Below are 8,139 nucleotides of genomic sequence, written 5' to 3' on the forward strand. Positions count from 1 at the left end.
GCAGGGGGCGGGGGGCAGGGGAGGGAGCCAGCCTCATCTTTTCCAGCCTCTGGAGGTGCCCACATCCCTCCATGCATCGCCCCTTTCGACACTCACTCATCCGCTCCTATCCACACCATCGGCTTCTCTCTCTCCTTCCTGTCTGCTCTTTCACCTGCCAGGACCCTTGTGACTACGCCGGACCCTTAGGGTAATCCAGGACGATCTCCCCAACTCCAGATCTTTAATTTCATCACATCCGCAAAGTCCTTTTTGCTGTGTGAGGTCACATGTTCACAGAGGACAGAGATTAGGACATGCACGTCTTTGCGGGCCATGATTCTGCTATTGCACGGGGTGAGGGTGGGGGTTCAGGGGACCCTAGGAGCAAACATTTCAGGAGGGGCCCCGTTACACTTCGCGGACTGATGGAGCAGACTTTTCATTGTTCCCTGTGGAACTCTGGGATTTCTTGAGTTATAATTAAATCTCTTATCAAGAGCTTTTATTTCAGTTAGAAAATACAGCGATGAGTATTTAAAGGCATAAAAATAAAGAGAGAAAGGAATATATATGTCTCTGTATTTACTTGTTAATCCATAGAGTATTTATATGAGGGTGCATCCGAAACTGAAATCTTGGGTGCTTTTGGGGAGAACTGGGGAGCTGGGGGCAGGGATGCATATCGTTTCATTATTTCCGGAGACTTATATTAGCGCATTTGGAATCAGGGAAGTGTTGGTTATACATGTGAGTGAACATCCTCTTTCCTTCTTTCTAGAAGTTACCTTTGTTTTGGTTATAAAGATTATGAATTTAATTCAGTTTTGGGGAATTGTGTTATTCTTCTTTAATGAAGGAAAATTCTCCAGTATGGACCAGATGGTTAAAATTTAGAAATTCCGAGTATGGAATTTTTGGGCCACTGAGTGTTAGGTGATGTCATGCAGAAGACACATTTTTCTCTCCGATTTTCTCCCAGCTCCTTCTGAGCTCCGGCCAGGCGGGCGGCAGCGCTTGCGCCCCGCGGCCCTTAGAGGGCGCCCTTGGCCATCCGGCAGCGTTCCCACCGCCCGCGGCCCGCGGCGCTCCCACGCCAGGAGCTGCGGCTTTCTGGAGGTAGGAGATTTAGCATAAAACGTTGGGTTTTCCGCTTTGGTTTTCCCCTTAGCGTTTGCCTCTTCTCCGTGTTGCGACTCACCGGAGCTTCTTCCTTCAGCTATTACGTCAGGGAGCTCAAATCACTCATTAAGAATGGAAATGACTGCATGTTAGCAATTTTCAACTGGCCATTGGTGAGAAAGAATTTGAAGCCTAAACCTAAAGCTGGGATCAGCAGCCCCTTAGCGGTCACTTGGAAGACGGGTGAGGACAAGGGACACCGGAAGGGTGCTGCCTGCCTCCTGAGCTCTGAACGTCAGTTTTGAGTGAGTTTGGATTCATCCGATTCTCTCAATAGCCCCTCTCTACCCTGGGTGGATTCTAAGGCCAATTCTAGGGCAGGTTTATCATTGCAGCAGAATACCTGGAGAGCAGGTAATGTTCCTTACTGACATTTTCCTACTGTGTGTGGTCCACTGTATGTGGAAGAAATGATTATATTATACGATCCTAATCTGTAAAGTACAATCTACCTAATTCTCTTCTTATCTTTATGAGAAATTCTTAGATGTGCATTTTAATTTCTTTTCAATAATAAGTGGCAGTTAACCATGCCACAGAATTCACCATTTCCCCACGTCATCCCATTTAATTTTCACAGCGACCTCGTGAAGTTGGCGACGTTCTCGCTTTAGCATGAGGGAGCCGGGTTCAGAGGGGTTTGCTGGTTTTCCCCCAAGTCGGTAATTTAGTATATGGTGTTCCCAGGATTCGGACCTCAATCTTCTAGATCCAAGTTTGGTCATTTATTTTTATTTTTTCTTAGTTTTTAAAATTTTTTAGGCAAGGCAATCCTTGGTTGATCTCACAGATTGCAGGGACTTTGTCAGCTTACAATCTCTTATTTTTTATGCCTACAGTACCTGGTCTTCCTAGGTGGTCTCCCATCCAAGTACTAACCAGGCCCAACCCTGCTTAGCTTCCGAGATCAGACCGGATTGGGCTTGTTCAGGATGGCGCGGCCATAGACAAGTTTGGGCATTTCTTATCTTTGCCTTGTTTCTTCGTTAGGCTGGGGCTGATGCTCTTCTCGGCCTGTGGGCCTGTCATGTTGCCACTGGCTGTTGAGAATGATGCTATCACAGACAGAAGTGCGTTGAACCCGAGAAGGGCTTAACTTAAGATGCAGCTGCAGGCAGCCCTACGCCCTGTTACAAAGTATACCTGGCATTTGGATATAAACAAGGTCCTCCTCTGGGGAAGCATCCTTTGCTTCGTGGGTCCTGGGAAAACTTGCCCGTGAGGCCAGTGCCCCGTGTCTCGTTTGTGACATAAATCCTTCAGCACTTGATACAGCGATTCTCTGCGAACGTTTGATTCTCCTGATGGAATTCAGAGCTCTGAACCTGTCAGCCTTGTATTTTATCCAGAAGGCTCCCAAAATCCCAGCTTGTTTATATCGGATCATTTAAATCAAAGAACAGTGCTGAGAAACAGTAGGTTGACAGACCCCTGCCTCTGGAATATTAACAGCGTTAAAGAGTTTTGAACTCCTCGGAAGAAATGTGTCATTTAAACGCTGGGAGTTGCTTTTTAGGGATTACCTTGTAGCATCACATCTCTTCATCCTCTTCACCAGTCCTGACCCAGCTGCCGATTTGCACTGTGCGGCCTTGGGCAGAACACAGGCCTCAGCGTTCTCACCTGCCAGATGAGGGGATTGGACTGTAGACATGGCTCAGGGCCCTTGCAGCTCTAATTCTGTGTGATCTCCACTCCAAAGCTGTCCTTTCTTTCGTTCAGTTAGTCACTGAGCGTTAATACTTGTCGGATGCAGGGACACAAAGAGCGGTCAACACAGCCCCTCGGTGAGAGCGGGCGGAGGGTGGGGACGAGGATGCAGACGGGGCCGTGCCTGGTGCGACAGTCCGCGGGAAATCACACCGGAAGGTCCAGCACAGCCATCTTTGGGTTTGGACAGCAGGTGGGCATGAGTTAGAGAAGGAAGGCAAGGAAGGACATTCAGGTGGAGGGACAGACCACGCTGCCCGTGGGAAGGCACAGAGACAGGAGGGCGCGCTTGAGGAAACATGACTTGTCTGGCTGACTTCTGCCAAGTGCCCCCTGGGGCATCGGCGGAGTCAGCAACAGGCAGCTCAGGAAAGTCCTGGATTTTGATCATAATCCAAAGCGACCATGGTCATTGGTGGAATGGCTGCTTCTTGACGGAGTGTCTGTGGCACATCACTCGGTCGGTGGGGGGTGGCACGGGTGACAGAGTGGAGGACAGCGCTGGCGTGGGCAGGAGGGGGCAGCCGACGCTTCCGTTCGTTGTGTTTGGAGGTCCTTTTATACCTGCTTATTTGTGTGTGGCTTTGGGGGTTTCTTCACTACAGTGTAGCCCAAGATGACAGTTCTTCACCGCTGTCTTTACCTTTGGTCCTATCTGAAATGGCTCGATGTTCTAGAATGATCCCATTTTGGAATGGGTTCCAGAGTACCGAGAGTCTCATGCACTCACGTGTGGGCAGATTGGCCAACGTCACAGTTAAGGTAAGACTCCTGAGCAGTTGAGTACAGAGGCTTTGAGGTCAAGGGTGGGTCTGTGGACAGAATTCATTGTGGTTTCTGAGGAAAAAAATTCTGCGTGAGTAATTTTACGTGTTCATGGGGGTTGGTGATAAGTCACTCGGAATGAAGTGGAAAGCAGTGGATTTGATTTATCTAGACGTTTACAGTCTGCATTTCAGGATTCGGAAGCTGTTTCGCTGTGACAGATGGCTGGTTAGAGCCAGCAGACCCAGATAGCGGATGAGGCTGTGCGTTCCTGGGAGAGGGTGGGCAGTGGGTCCCCTGGGCGCCAGCACCGTGGCTGGAGCAGCCAGCATTGTAGCAAACAACCTGAGCAGGGTGGGTAGCCACAGCTTCTAATTTGAGGTGACGCCACATTAGTCTGGAGATGAAATCCCACTGACAGTCACCTGTGGCCCGAACCCTCAGGGCCAGGCAGGGCGAAAGAGGCCAGGGACCCTGAGTGGTCAGGCCTGACCTCCTAGGAGCCTGGGAGAAGTGACCTGTGCCAGGCCAGACACGGGCAGGCCGGCCCCTGTGAGCCGCATGCTGAAGGACCGGGGCGGGGGCTACCGTGGACGGCAGGCGGGTCCTCCGAGGTGACGGAGGGAAAGCTGCCCGGCTGCAGAGTCTCGTGAAGGCGGTGCTGCCTCATCCTCATACGTTTTGTAGAATGACGTTCAGCTGCTCCCCACCAGCGATGGTGCAGCCGTGTGGTCCTCACGGCGATGCTTCCCCGTGGGAAGCGGAAGCCGAGGTGATGATGGTAGTTACCACGGTTTCGTTTCAAAGAATGCTTGGCGTGATCGTGTACCAGGCGTCTGCTCCAGTGTGGCCTGTTCCGCAGGGCATAAGGGTCAGGACTTTGAACTTCACCATAGGCATGAAAGATTATTTTGAAAATGGTTTTAACAGGGTTTTGGGGTTTTTTTTTTTTTAATTTTGAGATAGTTGAAGATTCACGTGCCATTGTAAAAAATAATGCAGACATCCCATGTGCCTTCCGCCCAGTTTCTCCCAAAGTCGACATTGTGCGTAACGATAGTGCAACGTCTCAGTCGGGAAGCCGATGTCGGTGCGACCCTGTGTGTGTGTGTGTGTGTGTGTGTGTGTGTTGGGAAGGCGATGTCGGTGCGACCCTGTGTGTGTGTGTGCGTGTGTGTGTGTGTGTGTGTGTGTGTGGTTCTATGTACTTTTATCCTTTGTGTAGGTTGTGTCAAGACACAGACCATTCGGGCAGCACCCCTCATGCTATTCTAGAGCCCACTGCCTCGCCCTCCCCTCCCCCTCGGCCCTTGGCAGCCACGGATCTGTTCTCCATCTCCACAGTTTTGTCATTTCAAGAATGTCGTTTAAAGCGAAACAATGTATCACCCTTTGAGACTGGTAAAAGCCTATTGTAAAAAGTTTACTTTTGCCCGTTCCGCCTGAGATCCTATAGTTAGCTCGCAAGTGTTTTTGTGCGTCCCGGGAGACCGTGGTCCACAATTGGGCGAGCAGGGACGTCCTGCCACCACCCGGGTCCGAGCCACCTCCCTTGGATTATTGCGGTAACCTCTTCACAGGTGTCCCTACTTCTGCACCCTGCTCCCTGCACTCTGTCCTCAAAACAGCAGCCACCGTGACGCTCATCACGCACAGGGTCACAGAACCCTCCGGATGCTCCTCATCTCTCTCAGACGAACACCGACGTCCTAACAGGTTCCCTCCGTCACCTCGGAGGACCCGCACATGGCCATCTTCTACACTGTGCCCTCCCTCGCCCTCCGCTCCGCCCCGGCCTCCTTACTGGTTCCCTAAGGTGCTAGGCACCTTCCAGCCCCAGAGCCTTCGCGCTCGCTGATACCTTTGCCTGAACGTCTGTGGGCTGGACCCTCACCGTCTGCAGGTTCCTCCTGCAGCATCATCTCATGAGGCCTTACCTGACCCCTCCCCACCAGTTAATAGTGGACACCTACCCCCAACACCCTGCGCTTCCTGTCTCGGTTTGATTTTTCTTCACAACCTTTATTACCACCTGATAGTCCAGTCCATGAGTTTCACATCTGTATTTGATAACTGCCTCTCTTCCTCTGCTGGAATGAAAGCTCCACGAGAACAGGACGTTTTGGCGGTTTCGTTCAAGGAAGTCTCCCCATCGCTTAGGAAGCTGCTTACAAATAGTAGGTGCTTAGGAAGCATTCGATAGATGGTTGGATATGCTTTCTGTGTTATTAATTACATATGGTGGACATGAAATACATTTACGTATGTTGACCTGACATCAGCAGGGCACATGAGGGTGGGGAGGATGGGACAGTCCCCTGCGTCCCTCTCACCCTGACCCTGTGAGGTCAGCACGTGGGTTCTGAAGAGCGTTGGCTCGCGTTGGGAGTCCGGTCTGCAGCTGGAGTGGAGAATTGTATTTATGTGATGTGCTAGTTTCTCAGGGCTGCTGTAACAAAGGGCCACAAACGAGGTGGCCTTAACCAACAGAAAAATCCTCTCGTTCTGGGGGCTAGGAGTCTGAAATCTGTGTGGCAGGGTCATGCTGTCCCTGAAGGCTCTGAGAAGAATCCTTGCTGTCTCTTCGTAGCTTCTGGTGGTTTCTGGCAATCCTTCTGGTGGTTCTTTGGCTTCTAGAGACATCACTCCAATCTCTGTCTCCATTGTCATTCAGTATTCTCCTGTGTGTCTTCTTATAAGCATGCTGGTCATGTTGGATTAAGGCCAACTGTAATCAACCATGACCTCAGCTTAACTCGATCGTACTTTCAAAAGCCCTATTTCTAAATCACATCCACAGGTACTGGGCAACAGATCTTTTGAGAGGGCACAATTCAACCCACAACATCTGGTATGCATACCAACAGGATTCTTTCTGAGTAGGTGAAAGATTCCACACCGCTTCCAGCTCTGGGCCACAGCTGAGACATGGGATGGCATGAGTCACTGTGCGGCATCGTGTGTGCTGAACTGTCAACCCGGAGTTTCAAAGTCCTACGCACATTCAGTGGGCCCGGCTGTAGCTCAGGCCTGGCTGGATCCTTCATTCATAAACTCAATAATTAAGTAATTAACTCAGAGCACGGGCCACAGAGACTTAATAATAAAGAAGTGGGGATCGATGTAGCAGTAAATAATGGCATCAAATGTAGCAATACAATTAAGTGTAGCAATATAGGATCATCTGGTACTTTGTAATTAACTTCTACTTGCCAGAGATAGTGTTGCATTCTGAATGTTTTTACACAGATGCTCACAGAACTATAAAATCAGCAAGAGAAATCACAAAATTTGCCTGAGGACTTCGCCTGGAGGATGCACTTGGATGTTGATCCCTTTTCAATAAAATTTGGGATGTGCCACTATCTTTTTTTTCCATAAATTTTATTCTCTAGTGGAGACTTCTAGGTGATGAGATGAGGCAGCGTTGTTCTCTCGGAGAATGTCTGACGCCCTTGACATTCTCTGCGTCGTGGAAAGCGGCCATGCTGTCTTCTGCCATAACGCATGCTCTGGCCCCGATGTTTCTAAATAGCATTTTCTACCCCACCCAATCCTTTCCTTCTCTTATGTTCTGATAGACTGGGAGAATTGAAGCTGGGGGAGCACCTGCCTTCCATACTCTGATCCCTGATGATATTTAGTGTTAGTAGCATTCAGTTGGCATTAAATGTCTGATACCCTCACTCTTGTCTTCGTGTGCCAGTATCTGCTTCCCCAGGAGATAAAGACTGTATATCTGCGGTTAATTCACTCGTATTCCCAGGGCAGTGCCCTCATTAGTAACTCCGTGTCACTCGCCCGAGTAACACTTCGTGGATGTTTACCTTGAAGGTGGGGGACACCTGGAATCTAGGTAGAACTGTCTAGTTATGGAAGATAATGAAGACCGTCTTAGACACGCGGTGGACAGGTAGATTGGAGAGGAGCAGCTGGATCCAATTGCCTAAGTTTCCTTTTACCTCGCAAGATTTTAAAAGATGAATTTAAAATCTATTTCCCAAGGTTGAGGCAACGAGAGCCCAGCGCCCACCCCGGCTGTGTGAGAAGGAAGACGTGGCACTGGGAATCCCGCGGCCATTTTTGATTGCTTTGGAATTGGTGACATCGGCCCTCCTGTGGCCCTTCCTCCTCCTCCTGTATCTCACCTTTGTTGAGTGATTTATGACTTTCTTTCCATCTTATTCTTACATCGATGCTTTGAGGGTAGTTGTAGAAAGGAATTAATTAAGTTTGATATTTGCAGGGAGAAATGTCGGGGGCGTATTTGCTGTGTTTGGGGGCCGTGAGTGGAGGTGGACACTGTCCTATTTATGTGGGTTCTCCTCAGCCTGGACTTGACACTGAGGGACATCCCTTTCTTCCTGACCCCCCATGCCCCACCCCGTCTCCTATCTTCCATGAAGCGACATTTTTCATGGGTCTCCTTATTATCACTAATATTTCAAATTTAAAATGCCTTCTCCCCAGTCCTCAGACACCTGTGCTCTTTGGGTCTTATTG

At 49.7% G+C, this 8,139-nt stretch overlaps 1 pseudogene; it reads right to left on the reverse strand.

The window, feature by feature from the left end:
* Positions 1-1,991: 1,991 nt before the first annotated feature.
* LOC112482405 lies at positions 1,992-2,110 on the reverse strand (annotated as a pseudogene).
* Positions 2,111-8,139: the final 6,029 nt, after the last annotated feature.

The sequence above is a fragment of the Pteropus alecto genome, unplaced genomic scaffold, assembly GCF_000325575.1.
Source record: "Pteropus alecto unplaced genomic scaffold, ASM32557v1 scaffold195, whole genome shotgun sequence".
Classification (NCBI taxonomy): domain Eukaryota; kingdom Metazoa; phylum Chordata; class Mammalia; order Chiroptera; family Pteropodidae; genus Pteropus; species Pteropus alecto.